General features: G+C 35.6%; 1 protein-coding gene and 1 non-coding gene across 3 annotated transcripts in view; both read right to left on the reverse strand.

Moving 5' to 3' along the window:
- The window catches only part of LOC6039090 (polypyrimidine tract-binding protein 1), a 466473-nt gene that overhangs the window by 437610 nt on the left and 1459 nt on the right, over positions 1-27404 (reverse strand). The window lies entirely within an intron of this gene.
- Positions 6183-6254, reverse strand: Trnaq-cug. Its single transcript has one exon. It is a non-coding gene; the product is annotated as a tRNA-Gln (tRNA).

Below are 27404 nucleotides of genomic sequence, written 5' to 3' on the forward strand. Positions count from 1 at the left end.
ACGCAAAATAGCTTACAGCCGATTGATAAATCAAAAATAAAAATAAAAATTGTCGAAATGGTTTTGATTTTGACCACTTTTATATGACAGACTTGAAGATAAGCCGATTCAAAAATAAAAATGAAACAAATTGGGTTTTTGGTTTTCCAATTTCCCATAAGATTGTCTTTGACCACATTTCAATTGGAAGTATGGGTTTATGTATAAGTATTGGGATATGTATAAAGCTTATTTCATTGCTCACAACTGAAAACAGAATATTTTTTCAGTGTAGTTCAGTGGATGGTAGTAACCTGGATAGTGAATTAGCTTAAATCATCAAAAATACTGGTCTTTTCCACTACTACACTTGCAAGTGCCTCATTTTACAACTTAGTGTACATGCACTTTGGGGAAATCTGGTTGCTGTTCGTTTTTGACTTGAATTGCTAACTGATTCTTAAGGTTCCATTTCAAATTTGTTAAAAACAATGCTAATTATGCTATGACGAGTTTTCCACCGATGCAGTATAAAATGTTGGAAAACTGCCAGTTAACAATCCGAACCAATACATTTACCGTTTTAAGTAATTCTACCTAAAATAGTAAATAAAAATGTGAAGTTACATCAAGGATGCCAGATACACAGATTTGTCTGTGTTTCACAGACATTTGAGCTTGTGCCAGACACTTTTAGTAGAGAGCCTATATGGAGGCGAAATGTCACTCTCATGGTTCCAATCGAACTGTCAAATCGGGGTTACAATCGAGCAACAAGATCATGCAAGAACAAGGTCGGAATCAATTTAAAATAATTTTTGAAAATAAAACGAGACTTATATTTAACAAATACAAGTATTGTGAAACTGTTTTTGATAATAATCTGTAGTTAGACACTTTTAGAGGTTCACAGACTTTTAAAAAACTTCATTAAATTAATATATAGAAAAAATATCAACCGAAACTTATTTCGTTAGTCTTCAAATGCTTGAAAACGCAATTTCTGATGGACTATAAATTGATATATTTGAATTTTAGGCAAGTGCACAGACATACACAGACTTTTTCACAGACATTTTAAAAAACCTTGTGGCATCCCTGAGTTACATAGAAAAGATGAAAATTTCTCCATTTTTTATAAATGCTAAGTAAAACTCCAGAAATTTATTTTAACACATACTACTCACAAGAAGAATTGTTCAATGGTGGTTAAATTTCAAACTTTGTATAATTATTAATAAAGCCTTCCCACATCAAACAAAAACACACTTGCCGACTTGTACACACACACACACACACGTGTCCATCACGGTTGGAAAGGGTGTTTTTGGGCCAACCAACCCACCAACCCTCCACTTCCCTGAGATGAACCGTGTGGTTTATTGGCAAATTTGGCTCCGCACTGGACTCTAGGATCAAAGAGGCTCTTTCCAGCGTTGTTTTCCAGGCTTTTACCGTTGTTTGTTGCGGAGGTTGTTCTGGTTTCTGGTGAAACCGCCATGGTTTATCCTTTGGAACAAAGGTTCACCACCTCGGGGGTATTGATGAGTCTTGAAGTTTGATTGAATTTAAGCCTACGGTTAGACAAACACACACACACACACACACACATATTCAAGGTTTGAGAGATGAGCAAGTTTGGCCACATCACCACCCCACGCCCGGCTCTACTGCCGCACAAAAGGGGTTGTTGCTTTCGGTCGACTTTACACCGGGGAAAAGTTGATCCAAAGCCAAATAGAGCTTGAAAATCAAACATTCTAACCGGGGTTTCCGGGAGGAACTGGGGAAGGTGAAGTTTTGAATGTGTGTGTGTGCTGAAAAAATAGAATCGTGCAAAAGTTTTGTTTCCGATTTCTGACGTTCATTGGTGCTGAGGCAACAGGGTAGAAGAACTTTTGCAAAATTGGAACAAATGAAATAACAATTGAACTTGTTGCTTTTTTGGGGAAAAGGATAAAAAAGGCTGCAAAAATAGAATGTATACAATATAAAGCATGAAAAGAGTGAAAGCCCGAGGAAAAATGAGCAAAACTTTGTTCACCGCTAAACTGGGGATGAGGCTATAATTGGACACGTGCCAAAAATTTCAAAATTTGTGGAAGGGGTGGAGATAGCACTAGGAACACGATCTGGATCAATTATGACAAAGTTTGGGTCTAAAGCAAATACGGACTCAATGGAAGTTGTTCGATATTGAAATTTGAGACAAGACGCTACGTACAGATAGCTTCGGAATTAGACTTTTTTATGTCAAAATAATGTTTGAAATTTATTTTCAGGATTTTGGTATTTTTTCGTCGTTTATGATATTGTTAATTCAACTGTAATTTAAACAGTAAAAATTAACAATATAATAAGCGACGAAAAAAAGTACTAAAATCTAGAAAATTCCAAACTGAGAAGATATTTTTCAAGGCTGGACTAGGAATAACGAAAACAAAGTTGACGATATACTTTTCAGCCACTATTTCTAGTACCAATGACTACTTTCTTTCTTTTATTTAGAACTAGGAAGAATACTAGGGTGTCCCAGACGCGGCGTTTTGGAATAATTTGGGCTCACCTGGATTTCAATAGATTGTTGCTTCAGGAACAATGTTTCACAAAACTAAAAATTCAGAGAAACCATTTTGAACTCGCGATTTGCGATTCACTTAAAAATGGTCTATTTTCATGGAAAATATCTTATTTTGTTCTAAAACATTCAAAATGATCCAGGAAGTCTTCATGTTAAAGTTTGAATTGGCGTGAAATTTTATAGAATTTTTCTCTAAAAACTAGTTTAAAAATATTGCCGCCAGTATTAAACCATAAAAAATAAAAACAAGTTTAAACATTGAATTTACGAGCCATGGTTTCAACATTTGAATGAAATAAGTGTTTAAAAATGCATTTTACACCTGCCCATTTATTTTACAATCATTAGTTTCCAAAATACCTAAGCATTGACGATTTTTTTTGTAAACAAAGTTTTTGCGGTGCTGTACATTAGAATTTCATAAAAAAAAATGAAAATACTTTTAATACAGCCCGAACATGCTAAAAATGATTATAAATGCAGAAAAATGCGTTTTAGATTGTTTTAAGTTGATTTGACTTATATTTTCATTTAAAAAAAAACCAAAAGTTATTTTCGATTTCTGATTGACTTTAACATCTACATTTAATATTTGAGTAACGTTTCCAGGTATTCGAAAATAACAGAGGCGACTCGTCCACCTGTTCAACCTGTTCATTGAACAGGTAGCCGATTTCATGCGGATATTTTATTTATTTAAGTACCGCGGTGCTTTTTCAACCAGCAACATACAATTACAATTTTTGTTTGAATATACGTTAACAAAATCAACGCCCTATGTTCAGCAGCGCTGCATGCACCGAAAAAGCATTGGCCCGCCACCCTTTACTCTTTACCAATCTCTTTACAACCCACCAATACTAAAGCGAGCCAGCCTAGCGGGCCACGCGCAAATGCTCGTCGCGTTCAACACCGACCCTTTGAACGTCGGGGAAAAAATCTCCATACAGAAAAAAATCAACACATGTAAAGAGCTTCCTATTCATACGCAGCGGCAGTATCGATGTGTTGGTAAATCAGGTTCAATCTGAGAGCGTGAACTGACAGCATTTTTGGGAGAGAGCGAAATGCCACCCAGGCCCCAGCCGACTTAGCTCGCTCAGCTCTGCAGGGGAGCTGCTTGCAAAAGGTAAACAAGCCAAGCGCGTTGACAGCACGTTGAGAGCATGAATAAATGAGAGAGAGCGAGAGCACCACAGATATTGCTCTATATTTGGCGCACTTTTAGGCATCAGGCTGTTTTGCGCAGACTGGTGATAGCTTGTTTTAAAACTGGAATGTTCAACTGCGCGCGTTGAACCTCTTCGAACTTCTTGGTAACTAGTGGATTCTTGCTCTACTGGAAAGTGATGTAATGTTAAGTTTAGATAGTGTGATTGATAGATTGAATTGAAACAATTGAAACAAAAAAGTACTGTGTTTTTTCCAGACTCGGGACACACGAGAAGAATTATGATCGTAGATTCAACCATGATCGTTATTTTATTTTCAGGATGATTGTATTTAAAGCGGATGCAGTCCTTAAAAGTGCAAGATTTGATGCCATTAAATGCTCCAAAAACGACTGTGTTTATTCAGACTGTTGGTCCGGTTCACTCTAGTTGAATATATTATTATCATATATTGTAGCATGAATTTGTTCTGAAAACTTTTTTTTCACTGATGCTAAAAACAAATATTTTCATTATCTCGGATTCATGTCAATATAGTTTTGTTTTTAACATCAGAATAAGCTCTTCTTTTTATTCAGAAATTAAATTCCAAAACCATGAGGACATAACAGTGAGTAAATTCAATTCTCTAAAAATTTGACAAAGGATCAAAAGCGATACGACCTGGTTCTAAAAGTATAAAGTAAAATGTCAATTGAATTTTTAAATAGTTACCAAGTTAGCTCAATATTAGTTGGGCATTAAAAAGCCCAACAAACAGTTTTTCTTTGTGAAGGATGTGGTATTTTTTCTGAACATCCTGATGAAGAGTTTTGAATTTTAATACAATGTTCAATAACTTCCCTTGAATTTCGATAAGGATGGCAGAGCGATTGCTCTATTTTTCCACATTCGCCACGCTAATGATTAAGTCTTAAAAATACATTTTAATGAGATAAAAAAGTCTTAATCATAAGTGTAATTAATTATTTGCATAAACAGAATATTATAATAGTATAAAAATAATAAAACATAAAAATAAAAGCCATTGGAAAGAAAAAAAGCTTCAAAAACATTTTTTAACATTAAGATTCAAAAATTTACTACGATCTATTATTATAATCAATATTTATTAAAAACAACATTGTAACCGGGTCGACTTCAAGCACGAAGTCAAATCATCCAAAAGAGTTGAACCAGCCTCCGGCTGATAAACTCTATAATAAAGAATTTAAAAAAATAAAATTGAACAGGTACTACATTCGGGCACGAGTCGCCTCTGGAAAATAACAATATTTTAAAATATGTGTGACTTGACCGGAATAAAAATGTCCGTTTTGCACTATAACTAACTTAATAGTCTTCTAAATCTAAAACATCAAACAAAATAAAAAAAAAATCGAAGGATTCCATCAAGTTTGTTTTTGCTAAAATGCAAAATATTTTTTCAGTAACGTTATTTTTTTGAAAATCTAATATTGTGTAATTTGAACTAGGAACGACCAATAAATCACATGTACATTTTTTGAAAATTATTTTATTGATTATAATCAGGGCTATTAAAAAAAACTATACAAACTAATTAATAAACCATTACTTTACTTCACTGAAAGAAGGATACCCAAAATACGTATTTTTAATTTTAGAAATTTCGGATTCATCAGATTTTTTTTGTTCATATTTTTCTTTTGCCCAAAAAGCGAAAAAAAAGTTTTTTATTGAACCTTTAAAACAAACTTCAGATAACATTTGAAATTGGAAAAGACATCTTTTGAGTCATAATGCATATATTGCACTATGTGAGTTGGGCAAAATCTGGTTCCAGAAAAATGAAGTTTTGAAGAAAAAAAAATAGAAAAATATCGAAAATGTAGTCAAAACTAGATCAAGTTTGCTATCGAAAAGCACTTCACTGAGCTTATGATAAAGTACACCGTTTTGAAGTATAAGTCACTTTTAGGTAATAATTTTAAAAAAATAACATTTTTTATTTTTAAAATACTTAATGAAAAAAGTTACCTTCGAAAATTTTTTTTCGAAGAGCTGAGAAAATTTCCTAAAAAATTTTCTATAAGAATAAACTTATTGGATAATTAGGCTCAGAGATTCGAATCAATGAAAACTATTTTTTAGTGTAATCAAACAAGCTTGTATTTTTCGCGATATTTTTACGATATCTCGGAAACTACTGGTTCGATTCAGAACAAAATGAAACTTTTGAAAACAAAATCAGATCTTTTCAATAAAAATAATTCCAAAGTTTAAAATCAGGTATGTCCTTTGCAAAGGTAAGATATCTTTTTTCATCTCATATTTTAGACCACATTAAAAAAAAACATTTTTTTATTGAAGTTAAATGATTAAAATATCTTTATTTGTTCATTACAGTCAGAACTAGCACAATCCTTGTTAGACTTAAATTTTAGTTAATTTTGACGGAATCATTTAACCATTAAAAAAAGATTCCTATCAGGTTCTACCGAGATTTGAACTCGGATCGTTGGATTCAGAGTCCAAAGTGCTAACCATTACACCATAGAACCGCTTGACGACGTTACTTTTCTTTCCGTTTCAAAAATTTCCACCCTGTCTCTAGCAAAACAAGCTTTTCCCGCCGGGTATAAATAACAAATCCATCTCGGGAAACTCGGGCCCGGCCTCGAGCAGGTCGGTCGCATAGCGATTTTCTCAAGACGGCAGAATCAATTATAGTCTCATTAATCTTTCGTCGCATGCTTGGCCCAGTTCGGAGAGTTGAACTCGACTCAGCTCAGCGTTCTGTAGATCTGAACAGTAGACGGTCAGTGTTGGTGGCCTGTCAAAGGTAAATATCTCGGAATTCCACCTCACCGACGACGAAACAGCCTCATCAATAATTCTAGTAGATGTGCACAAATACACAAACGCACGCACACCCCCCCCCCAACGACAATTACACATTTCCTTCAAAGGGACCATAAATTTAACGGTAGTTGGGCGGAGGAGGGAGTCAGGAAAACGGAATTACAGAGTCAACCAGGTCCAGAAGTCGGGGACGAAATGGTGCTGATAAAGATCTACGACACTCTGTTGGAAGTGGGTCTTGGGTGGGGAGGAGGGACCTGGCGGGGACTTGAGCTTATCGCGTGGAAGAATCGTTACGCTGCGTTGGGTGCGCTACCGTCGGTGAAGTTCCAACCTATCGCTGGCCTAGACGAATCGAACCTGTTGATCCTAGTTTGGCGGGGCGGAACTACGAGAGTGATTCAACTAGTTGGACATAACGACGAAAAAAAATAAACATTGTGTTATTTTCAGTTGTAGTTACTCTATCTGATCGAATGAAAACAAGTCTTCTCTCTTTCGCGAGATATCGTTGAAATGCAAGACAAATTATTTTTGTGGTTTTTGGGAGAAAATCAAGTGACTGATAAATCAACACGTTAAATTCATGTTTTTTTTTTCGTTACATTAGTTTGAGTTTAAACTTGACTTGATAAAACAAACACAATACTTTTCCGCGTCTTCAAAAATCGACACACACACACACGACGTTCCGCCAGAATCGATTCCGTCCACCTCTAAATAACGATTTACGCCCCAACCTGCCCCTCTTCTCCACTCTGCTCGAGCGCACCTCACCTATCGCCAGGGTAATTATTTGTCATTTAATTCGATTACCCACCCCGGAAGCCCTAGCCTTCCCGGAATGTCCCGGAAACGACAGCGACTACGACGACGACGACCGGCACTTTTTGTACGCATAAACGTTGATCGTTCACGTGTTGGACTCCTCGTACCGATGCTTTCGGAGGTTAATTTTATTCAGATTTATATTTATTCGCGACCAATTGCTCGCTGGTTCGATAGGCTTTACTCCCTGGTGGAAATGGATGGTTTCGACCTATAGCGAGGATTGGACCACAGCGAACCGGTGCCGGTGGTGCTGCCACGGTTGATTACAAATTATTCCGTCGGTATAATTGTTGTTAATTTGCGGTTTTTGTTCTGGGTTTGGACTGCATACTGAATGCTCCTGAAGATCTACTGGCGTATGTCCTCGTATGGATTTCGGTGTCTGTTCAGTGTGGTCCTAAAGTGATCAAATAAAGAATAATCATTTTCTAGTTGTAAAACGGGATTTTCTCGAAATATTTGATTTAGGATACAAGCCAAATTTACAAATATGAGTTGATTCCAAAAAGACTCGATTTTCCGAAGTTTGATTATCCGAAGGTTTGTATGGGACTTCGGATCATCGAATCAGAAAACAAATTTTTGTTTGAGTTTTTAGCAGTTCTCTAGGATTTCGGTCATTCGATTTTTTATTTTTTTTGTATTTTTTTATCCGACTGAAACTTTTTTGGTGCCTTCGGTATGCCCAAAGAAGCCATTTTGCATCATTAGTTTGTCCATATAATTTTCCATACAAATTTGGCAGCTTTCCATACAAAAATGATGTATGAAAATTCAAAAACCTGTATTTTTTGAAGGAATTTTTTGATCGATTTGGTGTCTTCGGCAAAGTTGTAGGTATGGATACGGACTACACTGAAAAAATAATACACGGTAAAAAATTGGTGATTTTTTACTTAACTTTTTATCACGAAAACTCGATTTACAAAAAAACACTATTCTTATTTATTTTTTATTTTTTTTTTGTCCTCTAAGGACATAAAATGTCAACTTTTCAGAAATTTCCAGGTTGTGCAAAAAATCATTGACCGGGTTATGAATTTTTTAATCAATACTGACTTTTAAAAAAATCGAAATTTTGGTCGCAAAAATTTTTCAACTTCATTTTTCGATGTAAAATCAAATTTGCAATCAAAAAGTACTTTAGTGGAATTTTGATAAAGTGCACCGTTTTCAAGTAAAATCCATATTTAAGTGACTTTTTTGAAAATAGTCGCAGTTTTTCAAATCAAGACTAACATTTTAAAAGGGCGTAATATTGAATGTTTGGTCTTTTTGAAATGTTAGTATTAATTTGAAAATTTTAAAATATTGTTTTCGAAAAGATCGAAAAATTTCACAAATGTTTCATATTTCAACATTGAAAATGTGACCATTAGTTGCTGAGATATCGACATTGAAAAATGGTGGGCTGTTTGGGTGAGACTTAGAAAACATCATGTTTTCTGTTTTTAAACCTTTGCATTGCAATATCTCAACAACTAAAGGTCGTATCAACAAAAACCGAAGAAGCAAAATATAGAGAATTTTCTCAGCTTTTCAAAAAAAAAATTCAAAAGTGGGCAATAGGGTGTAATATCAAAATCGATTTTCCAGCACAGCACTTTTTCAGTTCCTTTTGGGGTCCTAAACAACTCCCCAAAGTTTGGGACCGATTGGTTTAGTCCTCACTTTGCGCAAAGCGATTCAATTTTCCATATAAATTTGTATGGGGAAAATCATTTTTTTGGATTTTGGTATTTATCAAATCCACGTTTCATGCTATATCAAAACCGGACTCATATTCGGATGCTCTAGAATGTCCTCTACAACTTTGCCGAAGAGAGTATGGTGCTAACTTGCTTCTGAAAGAAGATATAGCGTCCTCAAAACTCGTCTAAAACGTGATTTTCGAGCAAAAAACACGTTTTAGACGAGTTTTGAACACGTTGTATCTTTTTTTAGGGGCAAGCTAGCACCAAACTCTCTTCGGGAAAGTTGTAGAGGACATTCCAGAGCATCCGAATATGAGTCCGGTTTTGATATAATATGAAACGTGGATTTGATAAATACCAAAATCCAAAAAAATGGTTTTCCCCATACAAATTTATATGGAAAATTGAATCGCTTTGCGCAAAGTGAGGACTAAACCAATCGGTCCCAAACTTTGGGGAGTTGTTTAGGACCCCAGAAGGAACTAAAAAAGTGCTGTGCTCACTAATTTTGGACAACTTTATTTTTTTTCCATACAACCATATTACACCCTAGTGGGCAAACATGTGCACTAATTATAAAAAATAAAAAACTGCGGCTATTTTCATAAAAGTTACATAAAAATGGCTATAACTTGAAAACGGTGCACTTTATCAAAATTTCACTAAAGAACTTTTTGATTGCAAATTCAATTTTACATCGAAAAATGAAGTTAAAAAAAATTTGCGACCAAAATTTCGATTTTTTGAAAAAATCAGTATTGATTAAAAAATTCATAACTCGGTCAATGATTTTTTGCACAACCTGGAAATTTCTGAAAAGTTGGCATATCAAAAAAAATTAAAAATAGTGTTTTGTTGCAAATCAAGTTTTAGTAATAAAAAGTTAAATAAAAAAATTATCAATTTTTTTTACCGTGTATTATTTTTTTCCAGTGTAGTCCGTATCCATACCTACAACTTTGCCGAAGACACCAAATCGATCAAAAAATTCCTTCAAAAGATACAGATTTTTGAATTTTCCTACATCATTTTTGTATTGACAGCTGCCAAATTTGTATGGAAAATTTTATAGACAAACTAATGATGCAAAATGGATTCTTTGGGCATACCGAAGGCACCAAAAATGTTTCAGTCAGATAAAAAAATACAAAAATTAAAATTGAAGAAAAAAGACCAATTTCGTAGAGAATTGCTCTTTTTGATTTTTTTTTTCTTTTAACAACAAATTCTAGTTATGTTACCCGATTCAGCCAAATCTGAATTTTTGATTTCCTAATCAATTGCAAAATACATCTTCTCAAAATTGGATTTAGAAATTCTAAATCACGTTGGCTTTTTTGAGTTAAGCTCGACAATCAAAGATAAGACATTGAAAAACAATATTTTTCGTGATTCGAATCCAAAGATTAGATTATCCGAAGTACAGTCATCCCACATATTCGGAACGGTTTACAGATCGGCCAATGCTCAAAAAATCATAGCAAATCGATAATTTAACCTAATGATTCGCTTTTACCTTCATTTGAAAGCTTTTTTTGCAATCTTTCGAATGCTGTATCGAACAATTGCAAATTTTAACTTTTATATCAAGCTTTTGAAGAAAAACTTTGACCCTTGAAATCCACAAATTCGGAACACTTTTTTCTTACGGATGTAAACAAACTTTGGATCTCTCCAGGAGTACAGATTTGTAGCAAAATGATGACTTCACACGCTGCAACCAGTGATACTCAAGCTTAGTGATGTTTTATCCATGGTCTGATAACTATTTTCGTGAAAATATCAGTTAAATTCAGGTGTTCCACAATTGTGGGAGGTACAATAACATCCCACAATCATGAAACAGGCAATTTGGAGGCAGTGTTTTGCTGCTCAGGATAAAATAGTCTTGAAATGAAGTTTTTCGTTCAAAAAGTTCTACGTACCTACTCGATGTGTTAAAAAACTAAACACATGATGAACACTTTATGTGCATTGTTATTTAGGAAAATTGGCATGAAATCGTTTTTTTCTGAGACAGCATAGGTCAACTCTGTGTGTGCGTGTATTTTCCCAACACTGTTCGGCGTGTTGACCTTTTTTCCCACTTTGAATATTAACTGCCACGCGTGTTGTGTCTGAGAGTCCTCAACGGAGCATGGCTAACTCATCTCGGATTCTGTGTTATTGTTAGAAAAATGAAACCATTTCGTTTCTGGGGCTGCTGCTGTTGCTGGCTGGATCTGCCACCGGCACACACACATATCCTTCTCTTCATAAATAAATGAATAAAAAGTGCGACTGGAGTGGAGCTCCTTTCAAAACACCAAAAAGAATACAAAATGCGCAACGCCCATGTACCGTGAGTGCTGTGTGTACTGTACAGTGTACATATACAATTCATAAATATTTCATCTATTTTCAATATTTTTCTTTCCCCATTTGGCCCTCGAAGAAGGGCACACCGGAACGTTAGAAATGGTAATTCAGTTCCATTGTAGAGCGTTGAATTGTGATATGCTTTTCCGGGAGAATAGCTGGAATTCAGTGGCCCGGACAGGATGGCGATTCACGGTAAACACTCGGAGTGACTGGACGACGGATAATGCACAACACGACTCGGGATTATCCTGGACCGATGTTGACCGGTTGAATGTGTTCGGACTTGAAGCTGGTGTACTAGCTACATAGTTTGCGATTGAAGGACGTATTCTTGGAATTTAAGTCAGAGTTATGTTGCACAATCTACGCTGTGTTGAACTTTCCACAAAAAAAGAGACGAGAATGCATTTAAAGTCGTACAAAAAGCACTGATTGTTAATTTTTAGGGACACACTTTTGCATAAAGCGCATACTTTTGATAGAAAATTGCAATAAAAAATGGCTTAGCTTAATTGAAATTCTTATCGTTATTCCATAGTTCCTGAACTCCCCGAATATCCCACGATGCAATCGACACTGCTCGCGGGACGCACACAGATTATGACGGTACACGGCTCAGCAGTTGACCCTTTTCCCGTGAAAAGTGACCACGGCTGATGTCGCGCTCGGAGGTCATGTATGCAAAATATTTCGCTGATTGATTTTCTGGCATTTAGCCCCCTCCCTCCGCCGCTCAGCCTCGTAACGGTATTTTGCAAAGCAAAATTTATCAGGAGAACTTTTTCGACGACCAAGTCACGTACAAAAGTGTGGTTCTGGTCAACGGGGGTGGACGACGGCCCGGCAACCCTGGAAGAGGCACAAGTGCATGGCGGAAACAGGAAGAAAATTATGTCACCTTTTGCACATGAATGTGTTTCGCTGGAGGTCCTGCGACAGGCCAAAGCTGTGTTTTCTGTGGAGGTGCGTGTGACAGTTATGGAAAAATACTTCATTTTCAGCCAAATTTAAAACACACACTTTTTGTTGAATCAAAAAGCTTACTTTAGAGCCAATCATCTATTTTAGAATCTGGTAATCTGAAATCGCACGTCCTATGATGTAAAATTACACCTATTAAATGTAAATTTACACATTTTTGAAACACGTAATCTGTTCTTACAGATCCCCGGCATTCCAGGATATAATATTAGCATCATTTTTTTTTACAGTGAAATGTTTTTAACGTAAACAATAAGTTAAAAAGTGTCATTTGTATCGTGAATTCCCCATCACTGAGCTCCCCTATAACAAAAAGAGAGAAAGAAGAGTGAGCCCCCGGAACGACACCTCAATAGATGATGGTTCAAAAATAGCGAAATTATCGCGTGTCAGTGGCGGCCGGCACCTTTTGAGGCGAGGTCCTCTCTCCAGGGACCACCGTCCGTCGGTCGTGTTCCTGGAGCACTAGCAGCGCCCGTGTCGTGACGACGAAAATAACGGTAATTTACCATAAAATATCACCTTCATCAGGTGGTTCTTGTGTGAGCGAGCATGTTCCGGCAAAAGTTCACCCGTTCCGGCTTCCGGCCAGACCCGGTTCGGAGTCTCCAGGGCAATAAAACGAGAAAAAATGATATCCAAGATGAAGCTAAGGAAGATAAATCTACAGTAATTTCCCTCTTCTGTTTTTGCAAACGCTCCATCTAGGAAGGGAAGGGGACTCTTCAATTGATGGCTGGTTAAAACCGGGAAAACCGATTCCAGCACGTGCATTCGGACGGTTCGGGAACAAGCAGAAGAAGTCCAGTGAAAAAAACATCTATTTTGCTTGTCAAACTAATGGAATGGACCGACCAACTGGGACCAGTTGAAAATTCCATTTCACAGGAGATCTCCTCTGGACTGCTTCCGGAAAGAAAATAAACCCCACATATATGTGGCGTGGCTTTTTCTGGTGGTTTATCATAAATATTGTAATTAAATCGCATTATTATATCATTTCCTACAATTTCATAACTTTGCAGTTGGTTAAACTGTCAATGTTTTAAATTTTACTAAGCATATAAACATTGAAATAACAAGCTATAGTTTCAACATTTGAATGAAATAAGTGAGCATTACCCGACACGGAAATTATGAATCACATGTAAACTCGGTTGATGTAAACTTAAGATTCGATCTAATTGTCTGTATCTCACGCAGTGTTGTTAAAATATCAATTTATCAGCTCTGAGCAACTACAATGCTCAATCCTGAATACCCATGCCCCAAATACAACTGCTCTTCTCTCCGTATTGATATCCTTTGTGCGGAAAAAAGCCGAACACGTTTTTGTGTTTACACACTCGCATTTTCTTTTCTCTCTCATTCCCGCTTTCACGATCATCCAACCGCAACAGCGTTCAACCACATAAGCCGCCACAAAACGAACCGCCAGCTCACGTTATTTCATTGCAGTTTTCGGAGAGATTGAGAGACTCAGCGGTGAGAGCGCATAGTCGAGGAAAAGGGGAGGAGTGAAAAGAGAGTGAATTGCCATCACGAGACACAAGAAGAAATCTCACGGTCACTATACTCTCGGATGTTTTCGGTGCAGAGATAATCTAATGATATTTTTTTATTACTCATTTGCAACACTCATCACACGTTAAATCATCTTTAAACGTATGATTTGTAGCAAATTTACACCTTATCGCATTCAAATTCAAATGATTTATGACGTGCAAAAGTGTTACATCATTAATGATGTAACATTCAGAGTTATTTTTTCTGTGTATTCAGGGGCTTACGATGCTGAAAGTAAACGTATTAGTGGCCAAAGTACTTCAAACATTTTTCATTATTTTTTTAAAGAAATGTCTTTTTACGGGTTAAATCCAATTTAAAATAAAAAAGGCAAAGCGCCAGCTTCTGTTACGCAAAATCATGCTCATATTTGGGATTTGGGCTCAGTACGCCCCAAGGTGACTCAAATCCTATTCTCGAATTCACGACAAGTAGAGGTGGGCAAAACCGCCCTTTTTTAGGAGCCGCTCATTTTCGTTCGCTCATTAAAAAGAGAGAGAGGCTCTTTCGCTCTTTTTCAAAATTTGGATGAAAAGGTTTTTTTTAAGAATCGTGTGATTTTACAAGTTATTACACATTGGACTTTTACAAATTATTTGATAAAAAATTTAAACTGAAAACGAGAAGATGCCCTTGAAACCCATAGGTCTTGGCGGTTCCTACAAAAAGATTTCTACTCGACCCTAAACATTCGAGTAATTGAATGGCAACCAAACTTAAATCTAGGATGCTGAAAAAAATTCATTTGATTTTAAAATTGCGTTTATTTCGGCGAGAATTGAATTAGTTCTGATATTTTAATTGGAGAAAACATTCTGTGAACTCTTTTCTACATTATGATTTAATCGATAAAGTCTATAAACGCTACAGTTTTATCGGACAAAAGGATTTTTTTCCAAGATATATTCAGTAGATTTTTGGTAATATTTTACAAATTATGCTATTCGAAATGCTCAAATTTGTATTCCGGTAATACTTTAATGTACACCCAAAGTTAAAGAACGAGGGGATAGTCCTCACGAAAAGAAACGTGAGGAAAGTGCTATATTGCGAGAGTATAGTCCTCTCGCGTGTTCATTCGTTCATTGGGACAGTTCATCCTATGAGTGGCTTATATGGACAATCGACCGCCGCTTAGTCACCGAACCATGGTGGCCCATACGGCAAAGGCACGGTTCAATATGCCGAAGGTCTTGGGTTCGAGTCTCGGTACCGGTACTTTTTTTTTAAAGATGAACTTTTTTGGAAAATGAACCATGAGTAAAGTACTCTCGGTAATTTCAGGATTTATCCTCTCCGTCCGCACACAGTATCATTTTACTACCGAATCGTGCTCTTTATTCTCTCGTATGCCGATGCTCAGTTCTAGGTGTACAACCAGTTGTAAAGTGAAATGTGTGTGTGTGTCTTTTGTTTCACATTTTTGTCGTGTATTGTGTGCTGCGAAGAGAAGATTGCTCTCTGAGAATGCAGTGTCATTAGTGCATAATTGACAAAGGGAGCGCGTGGTCGTAAAAAATATTCGGAGTGAAAAGTGATTTTTTTTGTGTGTGTCTTTTGTTTCACATTTTTGTCGTGTATTGTGTGCTGCGAGGAGAGGATTGCCCTCTGAAATTGCAGCGTCATTGGTGCATAATTGGCAAAGGGAGCGCGTGGTCGTAAAAAATATTCGGAGTGAAAAGTGATTTCTTTTGTGATTTTCAAAGCCCTTCCTATATCATCGTTGATCGGAAGGCACGGCGTCGGGTGGATTGTGTTTAAATTTTTCGAATAAGGTTTTATTTTTTTGCGGTGAAAAAGCCATTTCTATATAATGAACGAAAGACGCACTGACAATTTGGATCGTTGAGTTAAAAGTGGAGCAAAATAACTGTGTGTGAGTGAGTTTGTGTGTTAACCAGAAAGACCTTCCCATAGCATCGTTGCTCGGAAGGCTCGCCGACGGGTCTGTTATGAAAGTCCTCCCCATAGCGTCGTAGCTCGGGAGGCATCGAAAAGCCAATACCTTATCCTACTAACCCAAAAAAATATATTAATCACGTGATGCTTGAAGGAGATGCTGTGGATTCAACGGTCTCAAGCGGTATCAACAAGTATATAGCGAAAAACTATGTGCTTGATGAGTCTGCAACTTCAACTATCGGACTAACATTCCTCCCTTTTGTTGAACTGCAGGCTTCTTGGGAGGGCGCCGGTATTGACTAATAAAGTAGAGATCTTCAGAGGTTAAACAGTGAACGGATGGTTGGCTCCCACTGATCATTTTTGATTCATTGTTTAACTTCAGCTGATCTGTCAATAACGGAGTAGCAGCTCATTGCAGTCAACCATGCTCATGCTCATGCTCAATCAGTTGTAAAATTAAATGTTTTGTTGATGTTGTTTAAAAAATCATTTACTTTTGGGATTAATTTTCATAAGCATTCAAATATTTGAAATTGTATTTTCAATTTTCAAAAAAAAACTTAATCCTACATTTTTTTGGAAATTCAATAAATTATATTTGTAACAAAATTATGCCATCTACAGCCGGTTCTTTCAAAAGACCGATGTTTAAAAAAGAACCGCGGTTCTTTTTATGTGAGCCACGGTTCTGTCGCTCTTTTCAGTGAACCGGCTCTTTGAGCGGCTCGCACTTTTTTTGCCCACCTCTAACGACAATAGTTTCCGAACAAACAAGTAGTACTTGGTTTCTGACAAACTTTTTGAATTTGAAAAGTGTACATAATATTACATAAAATTTCAAAAGTTAGAAAATAATGTTCAAACTATTCAATTGTTAGAATGGATTTTTTAGTAATCTAACTTTTTTTCTTTGAAAGGCCAACTTTTTTTGTACTTTTTGCTATTACTTATGATGCAAAATGTTTCCTTTTTGCAACACTAGTTCGTTCATACAAGCCTACAAAACCTGTATCGCAACAATTCATACAACTTTGTCGAAAGCTTTAAATCGATTAGAAAACTCGTTCTTAAGGTACAGATTTTGTGAATATTTTAATGGTTTTCTCGTATGGACACCTGTAAAAAATGTAAAATGATACTTGTTTGGAAGAACTGATAGTCAGAAAGGTCTTCTTTGATCATAGAAAAAAAAATCAAACAAATTTACTCATTCTTCGGAAAATTGCTCAGATACAGCAGGTGTCTTTCTACCAAAACCAAATCAACTGATATTTCAATTTGTAGTTTTTTTTCTCCCTCAACAAAATACTAAACATGATAGAATTCCTAAGGGGGGGCAAAAAAAAAAGAGTGGAAAACCGGCAAAAGCTATGAAATGAATCTCACATCATCACGTATGCACCCATCTAGCAATTGGTACCGAGTAACAAAAATAAAATACAACAGCAAAGGAACTGAAAGTAAAACCATACCTTTTCGTCATTGTTTCATTCATTTCGAGTTTTGTTTTTTCTCCCCAACCACCCCTCAGAAGCATTTGATAAGTTTATTTTCCGACTGTTTGAAGCGGCAAAAAAGCTCCCACCACACACACACACAGAAAAAAAGGCTAGCGATGCATCACAGTGTGGTAGTGGCGGTAAGAAAAGCACAATCTCTTTGTGTAATTTCAGAGGTATGTTAAGAACACAACACTGAGAAAGGGGGGGGAGAAAAACAAGCTGAGAGTTTCGGTTTACCAGCTTTGGTCTTGTATTATTTTTTGCCTCCCCCCACAACGGCCATACCCAGAATGTGGTGGGGCAGCGTTTCGAGTGATGAAAGTAATACATTTTCCGCTTTTCCGCGGGGGCTTGATCTAATTTTCTTACTGTTGATGTGTGCTTTTCAGGGAATGTGATTTTTTTTCTTTGTGATTTCACCTGAGGGCAGGAAAAAAGTCCGCACGTCCGTGTGTTTGCGGGGAATGTTTCGCCGCGGATAACACAAACATACATTTGGAAGATGAGCAATCACTGCACTGATTAAATACCGCCAGATGCTTACCTGGAAGAGAAATAAGAATGAAAGGTAGAACTAGGAGCGCATTCACACTGAACTGCAGTGTGACTTTTGCAAAATTGTAATTCTTAAAATTATTTAATTTTTATAAGTTAACTTCTAACCAACTGAAATGTAGTTTGCAGTATAAAAACAACTTTAATTTGCGATGAATTCCATTCAAATTCCGACCCATCACATCTACAAACTAAGCCAAATGTCACACATGTCGTCAAGCTCGTGTCAAACCATCGTCCCACTTTCGTCCTAGGCACAAACTTTGCTGTTGATTTTCCCCTTTTTATATTGATGGAAACCCCCGGTCCGATATTTTACACCTCGTTGCACGATGACACACAATCCGTGGGGGGAGATGCAGGTTGACGGCAAAAAAGCATGACAAAAATAGGGATTCTGGCTTGAGCGGTCAAACCTGCTGCTAATCGAATCGATATCCACTCATCATCGAGGATCACCCGTCAGAAAGGCAGGGACATCGGGCAGGTTCAATGGCAAAGGACGAGGGACGACTAAACTTGTTTGTGGTGCATCCTTTGTTTGATGATGGTTAGGGATCAGGGATGCTTTATAACCTGGTTGTATGTTTTATTCACACTGACTTATAGACACACACAAAAAATGTTGCAAAATTTTTGGATTTTTTAGGTCAGGCTTAAAATATGAGAAAAATAGTATAACTAACAGCTACTACTAAAGCTTGGATGTGTTTGGTAAGTATCACCCACACCCTTTAAAAATCCCCTGGGATTGTATGGGCGTAGCCTTGAAGTACAATGTGGAAATTTACTGCCTCTGATGTGAATTTTAATTTTTTTAACGGACATCAATTAAACTGTCTAAAAATATTGAATTGGCCTCTGTGGAACCCCCTACAGCCATTTTAATGTCAAGAAGATGCAAATTTAAAGCTCAAATATCTTCGAAAAGGGAGAAGTAGCCCTATATACGCTGATAAAAAAAAATCAGAAGTATTTTTCGTTAGACTCGAGAAATTTATCTTTGAATATGTCGCATTTTCTAGAGAAAAGTCTATGGGATCAACCTAACAAAATTCGAAAACTGTCCAATTATACATTTTTCTATGTCATTTTGCTCGCTGAACTTGAAACTGTCCTCAGAGGTATTTTTGATTTCTGGGTAAGGCCGTTGCAAATATTTTGCAATGTTTATGTTTCTAAATAAGTTTGAAAAATCGGGCAAACAAATATTTTTTTTATAAAACTGAAAAATTTCAAAGGAAATAGAAGTCTAATCAACTCAAAACAATCTAAAACGCCATTATTTAACTTATTTGGGCTTGTTTTGAAAATAAAAGAACTTTTTTGAAATTACAATGTTCAGCACCGCAATTTTTTTTTCTCGCAAAAATTAAATTTTCGTTAATGCTTTGAAATTTTGGATACATATGATTGCAAAACAACTGGACAGGTGTATAATGCATTTTAAAACAATTTATTTATTAAAATGTTGAAACCTTGGCCTGTAATTTCAATTTTGAACTTTTTTTTATACACTGAAAAAAAAATGATACATTTTTGATTTGATTTGATTTGATGGGATAACCAACAGGGCCACAAGGATGACCTATGTAGCGGTTGCCTAGAATTACAGTGGCTCAGACTTAAAAGAAGCATCTTCAAATTACTGCCGTATGAAGGGCCAATAGGGGATGGTTGGACGCGAACAAGCAAAATCACTCACGGTGTCCTCAGGGGAAGAGAATCTCCTTCCGACAGTAACCTCCAATAACTCCGAAAAAAGTCTGACAAAGCTGAAAAACAGGGCTCGCACCCTGTTGGGGGCCTAAAAGGGCGCGGCAGACAGCTGGAAACTGACAGAAGTCAATAAGTGCAGTAATTAGACAATCGTTAAGAATTGTTCAATTAATACACTATTTTCCCCTTGCGACGTAGTTCTGGTCTTCCACTATCTACATCCAGTCTCCGCCACTACAGCATACTGTCCACTGCCCTGATGCTCCCTCCCCAATCCCCGGCTTTGATTCTAACTACTGATGAAAAGGAAAATCATAGATGAGAAAAGGTCAATGCGGATGGAGAACAAATCGAGCTCAGTATCCCCTCACAAAGACTGGTAGTAAGTGTGAAAAAGACAGTGGAAAATATAAGAAAGTCAGAAAAATGAAAAGATAGTATGTAATGCGGATGGATCGATGATCCCCTCACAATGACAAAAAAGAGACAGATGATAGGGAGAGCAAAAGAAGAACAGAAAATCAGGAATAAAAAATAGTCAATGCAGATGAATATCAAACTAAACTCAATATACTTTAAATACTTTAAATACTTTTAATACTTTAAATAGATTCAAAAATGTTTCTATTTGACAACATAAAATCCGCAATGTTGCTCCTAAACTCAAAAATAAAATCTAAATTAAAATCAAAGAATGACCAAATCTATTCAACTGGTCAATCAATGCCCAATACATACAATTTTCATCCATATTCATTTTCTTTATACGCAAATTTACTTTATTTTCTAAGCAAGCCGCAAAATACAATTGATCCAAATCAACAACTGAATCACTAATAAAATTATTTGAATCACACAAATCAGTTATAAGAAGAACCGACACATCAGATACCAAATCAAAACGTTTCTTTGAATCAGGTAGAATGCTTAAAACAATATGAAAATGATAACTATCTCTATCAATCAGAACAAATAATCTCCAGTATTCACCATTGTCAAATTCACTCAACCTGAATACTTTAGGTGGAGCATCTTTAGAATAAACTACAATACATTTCTTAAACATTGCAGCAATTATCCACAACATATCCATACTCAACAAAATATCACAATTCAAAATTTCACAAACCAAGTCTATGAGAGTTGAAAAAATAATACCGAACTTAAAAAGTACATCATACACAGAACCATTAAACGATATAAATGATGCTACATCCTTTCTAAACTGAGAAATATCATTCGAAGAAAACTTCAAATTATTTTTCCTTCCATGAATTTGATCAAGCAAAGCTTTAATTAAATTATCATTCCCAAACTCAATGAACTTTGTCTTCACCTTATTCTCCAAGTTAAAAACATTAGTCCAAAAACACTTACATTTACGACAAATTTTATTGTCAAAAAGGCAAACATTTGAAGAACATTCTTGAAACTCAAAAGTAACGTCCTCTTTCGTTGAATCATTAGTTAAACTACAAATTTTAATGTCCAAAATACTTCCAAAAATCAGGCTGCCCGCTTTATGCTGTGTGAAAAGTAATATATCAAATTGTTTGCAAAATCTAGATTGTAACAATTTTCCCGTTTAATATCAGATACGTTCTCATTACCAAAAAAAAAAAAGAAAAAACCATCGATAATAGATTTCCAAACCCATCAATAGATAAATTTGCAAGACGAAAAGTTTCACTGTTACGACTAATTAGGTCAATCAACGAACTGTATAATGAGTTTATATAAAATAATTTGACAACCACCTCCAAGTTATTAAAAAATTTCGTAACAATTTCCATTTTAAATAAATTTGTATCAACCCAAAACATTAAAACCTTGTATCAAAAATATAGCCCAATAATCGGAACGCACTCACCAAAATTTTGCTTCAACCTCTTCAAAACCAGGAACACTTGAGTTAATAACAATCCCAACAGTAGGCACTTGCTATAACAATCCAAAATTAGACAAAAAAAAAAGTTGCTAAGCAACCCCCAAACAACATAAAACTTTCACAAAAAGAAAAAATAAAAACCTAGTAAAACCAATCACATAAAAAATAACCTTCCCAGCACTAGAACAATTTGGCAAATCCACAAAATAGCCAAAATTATCTTGAAACACTTCCTTACAAACGTTTTTCCTTTCACTCCAGATTGCTACAGATTCTTCCTTCTTCTCAAAATTGAACTTCACCCCCCCAATCTTCTTTCTTGCTTTTCTCCCGATCTTGCTTTCAACCGGACAGACTTCGGCCGGGAGAGGCTGTCACCACCGGGACTTCTATTCTCCAGCCGCCTCCAAAAGCTCCTTCCACCTCTAACCTCCGGAGCCTGGCCGGAGCCGGAGCCCTTCAACCCCTTTTTCCTTCGGCAAAGTAAATTTCTTCCTCTTATTCACTCAAAAACTAGAAGCTCCAACTTGACCACACAAAAAGCAAAAAAAAACAAACCGGAATCCAACCGGAATCCGGAAACCGGTACCGTTAAAACTCTTCAAATATTAAAATTCGCGATTTGACGGAAGACGATAAAAATCACCCGGAGCAAATTTTCAAACACCCGTACACCAGCAAAGCCAACTTCGATCACTCTTTCGGAAAATTCGAAAAAAAAAATAATAATAATAATAATAATAATATAATAATATATATAATTTCAATTTTGAACTTTTTTTATACACTGAAAAAAATGATACATGGTAAAAATTGCAAAAAAACACTTTTTTTATTTTTTTATTTTTTGCAGTGTTTTAGAGGACATAAAATGCTAACTTATCAAAAATTTCCAGGTTGTGCAAAAAATCTTTGACCGAGTTATGAATGTTTTAATCAATACTGTTTTTTTCAAAAAATCGAAATATTGGTCTCTTAAATTTTTCAACTTCATTTTTCGATGCAAAATCAAATTTGCTATCAGAAAGTACTTTAGTGAAACTTTTAGGTAACTTTTTTGAAAATATTCGAAGTTTTTAATTTTTTTTAATTAGTGCACATGTTTGCCCAACTCCAAAAAATAAATATTTTTGAAAAGCTGAGAAAATTCTCTATAACTTTGTTGATATGACCCATAGTTGCTGAGATATTGGCATGCAAGTGCTTAAAAACAAGAAAATTGATGTTTTCTAACTCACCCAAACAACTCACCCTTTTCTAATGTCGATATCTCAGCAACTAATGGTCCGATTTTAAATGTTAAAATATGAAACATGTGTGAAATTTCGACCTTTTCGAAAAAAATATTTAAAAAAATTAAGTCAAGACTGACATTTAAAAAGGCCTAAACATTCAATATTACGCCGTTTTTAAATGTTAATCTTGATTTAATTTTTTTAATATTGTATGTGCGTTGTATGTTCCATTTATTAAAAAAAACAATCCTTTTCTAAAAAATGTATAATATCGAAGCGTTTATTATTGTGGATTTTCAACAGACAAATCGTTCATGCCCTTTTTTATTTATTTCTTTTTTAACGAAAAAAACAGTTTCAAAAGAATCTCATTTTGAGAAAAAGGTTAGAAAATATGAATTAGGAGAAATACACCCATTCAAAGCCTAATAAGCGGTCGTGTTTGAATGATGCTGGATAATCTGGAGTGTTCCATGAAGTTTTCTATAACCAAGTACAACAAACAGTAGAGCAGCTTTTTAGAAACACTAATCCAAGATTTCTTGAGATAAATGCGCTGACCACGGGGACGCGTTGTCTTGTTTTTGCATGCTCATTTTCATTTCTTTTGTGTCGCTGTGATTCGTATGGAATGAGTGATTGTGGTAGTCGAAAAATAGCACCATTGGTGCGCTGGAAGTGGGGACGCGAAATCGTGATTATGCAGGTTAATTTTTTTGTGTGCTCTTGTGTCGCTGTTCGTTAGGGGTGAGTGATTGTGCTGATCGAATAATAGCATGACTTACTGAATTATTTGTGTCTTGAGCGTAATTTTCGTTGAGTAATTGGTGTTTTTTGTGATTTTTTTGGTGATTTTTTTTTGAAATCTTAATTAATTGTTTTGTGATTTTAAATGCTCTTCCTATATCATTGTTGATCGGAAGGCACGGCGTCGGGTAAATTGTGTATAATGTTTTGAATAAGGTTTTATTTTTAATGGTGAAAAAGCCATTTCTATATAATGATCGAAAGACGCACTGACATTTTGGATTAATTAATAGTGGAGTGAAATAATTGTGTGTGAGTGACTTTGTGTGTTAACCAAAAGACCTTCCCATAGCATCGTTGCTCGGAAGGCTCGCCGACGGGTCTGTTATGAAAGTCCTCCCCATAGCATCGTAGCTCGGGAGGCATCGAAAAGCCAATACCTTATCCTACTAACCCAAAAAATAATAATCACGTGATGCTTGAAGGAGATGCTGTGGATTCAACGGTCTCAAGCGGTATCAACAAGTATATAGCGAAAAACTGTGTGCTTGATGAGTCTGCAACTTCAACTATCGGACTAACATTCCTTCCTTTCGTTGAACTGCAGGCTTCTTGGGAGGGCGCCGGTATTGACTAATAAAGTAGGGATCTTCAGAGGTTAAACAGTGAACGGATGGTTGGCTCCCACTGATAATTTTTGATTCCTTGTTTAACTTCAACTGATCTGTTAATAACGGAGTAGCAGCTCATTGGCAGTCAACCATGCTCATGCTCATGCTCATGCTCATGCTCATGCTCATGCTCATGCTCATGCTCATGCTCATTAATCCAAGATTTTTTGAAATTACTTTGTCAGTTTAACAATTTCATTATTTTTCGAAATTGAAAAAAACAAATGCAAAATTTAAACGAAAACTGCTTTGATATTTTTATTTATTTTTACTTCAATAGAAATCTATTTTTATCTACGTATTTTCTCAATTTTCATAAAAAGTTATAGAGATTCCTACGGGATATTAGGATTTGTAATTGCTTAAATAGTCTTTTCATTCCCAAATAGAATAAAATAGAACCTGTTAAGTAAAGTGATCAAAAAGAATTGAGCACAACTGACTTGAAAATTTGACAAGATATTACAAAATTATTCATGGGCTATACAATATTTTTCAAACAAAACAAAACCTTTCCTGTTTTTTGCAGAAATGTAAGACGTTCTCTGTGTTTTTTTTTTGGTTTTAGAAAGATACATTTTGCACAATGTTGTAAACAATTTCTTGAAAAAGATTCACATTTTTTTCCTGTGTTAGTAAATACCTTAAATCACTCGGGGCCATTCCCAAACCACGGTAACAATTCAGGAGTAAAAAGGGAAAGGCGTTTGTATGAAAATTTGTCCTCAACAAAGGGGGTGAAAAAAAGTCCACGTGTTATGTGGATGCAAAAAATGGATCGATGAATTATGCAGGGTGAGGTAAGGCAAGTGTCACTTTGACACCGAAATCTAATCAATAAAACTGATAGGGTTGGAGTTTTCTAGGTTCCCGAAGTGCGGTTGTCACTGAAATTGTGATAAGAAATCAATTTGGAGCTAACCCTTTAGTAGCAAGAGTTGACACGATGCGTGCTGAAATGTCAACCGATGTCAACGCGCTCGATTTTACGCCAAATTACCCGCCGCATCAAAAAACTATCTTGTACAATTGGTCACAAACAATTGCCAATTTAAAGGCACACAAATTCACCGCACGGTGGCGCAAGTGAGCTCACTCTTATAAGCCGGCCACGAACGTGCCTGTCAGCTTGTTTATCTTTTTCGTGTTTTTGTTCCACTCGGCATTTAAAAACTTACCCTTAGCTTGTTAGCTTGTTTTAACTAGAGACGATTTCACGCGCGCACTAGTTTGTAAGGCTAGATATCGCACGTGCACACATTTGGACGCGGTAAGGAACTCCCTCCCTCTGGAGCGAACATGTGCGTTAGTGTTCAAGCTTTCAACAAATTTGAAGCAAGTCTCGACAAACTTTGCAGCGCTCATTATTTTTTCAAAATTCCAGCAAACCCCTCATACGGCCAAATTTTCTTATTTTTCTTGCTTGGTTTGCTCAAACCGAAAAAAAACCCGGTCCTACAATTTCACCTTAATAAATCTCGCTTTGGCAGCAGAGCAGAGGTATGTGTACCACGTGTAACTGCGCGTTTGCATGCGCTTGTTCTCCGTTAAAAATGATGGAGTTTGGTTAGGGTGGTCTTGCGTGAAAATAAAAGGGAAGCGACTTCCAAGCAAGATTGCATTAATTATGCATCATGTCGAAAGTTTGAATAAGGGCAGGATGCGTACTTCGTTGGGTTCAAGCGAAAGAAAGCAACATCCTCTTTCGAGTCAAACGGAAGAGTAACAAGTTTGCTGAACACTGATTTTGAGTGGAATTTGTTTTTTTTTTTTTTTTGCAAAATAAGGGTTTTGAAGTAAAAGAGAGGGACGAATATGTATTATAATAGGAGTTTAGACATTTATTGCTGGGTAACTTTATAAATATTTCTTCATATGAAAAACATAGCTTTTCCACGTCCAATTTAACATGATTTTTACCTTATTAAAAACCAACTAAAAGATAAACATCATTTTTTTCAGAACATTAAAAAAAAGTTAAAAATAGTTTTAAAATCACTGCCATTTCTCGGTACTCAACTTTCAAAATTGAGAGACATGTAATTTTATAGGTCAATTTGATGATTTTTTTCAAATCTGCAATATACCAAACAGAACATTATTTATTTATTTATTTATTTTGTTTTCACTCAAAACAAAAAAAAATCATTCTAAAATTACGTGTGATATTTGTATTATATTTTTGTAAGAACCGCAATATCTGGTTTGTTTCTTTATTTTAGAAAAAAAATCCCTAAATTTAAGCAATACACGAGCCGCATTAAACGTCCAAGAGTGGCTAGATAACTTTTATTTGAGCTATTTATTACTTTGAAATAGTCAAAAACGCTTCATGAAAGCAGATCAAACTTGTTATAAATAATATTTCTAGATTACATTTTCAAAAGGTCCTATCTGCATAGGAAACCCATTACGGATAGGTCGTTTTAAAACAGAGGCGACGCGTGGCCAAAATTTTTACCTGTTCAAAACATCTTTTCAGTAATTTTTGAGTTTTTGTTTAATATTATTAAAAAATAGCTTTTATACATATTAAAGAAAAAATCAATGATGTTTGGCAATGTTATTGTGATAATTGTTGATCGCCTAATCACAAAAAAAAATTGAACACCTATCAATGTCACTCCAGTTCACAATAGTTACGAAAAGTTACATTACAAACATTGGTTGAAAAATTGATTTTTGGTAAATGTTTGGATCGATGCCTTTTTTTCTCAACTATTGAACACTTGTAAAGAAAACAAAATAATGTATTTGTTTGATATAACTTGTTTGATGTTTGCTTAACTTAATATTTTTCCGATCTGTCAATCGATTTCCCAAGTTTTACCGGTTTCCTCCAGATGAAATCTAATTCCTGATTTTTGCACAAATTAAGCTAAGTCGAGCTCATTAGAGCTGTTTTTCAGATTAAAGCAGTTTCGATTGTATCTTGGTTACAGAGTATGTCTAAAAGTATATTGTATCAGATTACTCGAAAAATACATAAAATCTGAGAGAAATAGCTGTACGAGCCTGTGTGAAAATTAGAATTTGATTAAAAGTTCCGTTATATTAAAACGGTACACATTCAAGACTATTCAAGAGTAATAGTAGTGAAAATTAATTTTATGATTAATTTACCTTTGAGAGATGCAGATCTAGTGCTAATATAAGTGTGTGAAGAGTCGAAGAAAGTTGGGACAAGAAGATTT

This window comes from Culex quinquefasciatus, chromosome 1 (genome assembly GCF_015732765.1).
Source record: "Culex quinquefasciatus strain JHB chromosome 1, VPISU_Cqui_1.0_pri_paternal, whole genome shotgun sequence".
Lineage (NCBI taxonomy): Eukaryota > Metazoa > Arthropoda > Insecta > Diptera > Culicidae > Culex > Culex quinquefasciatus.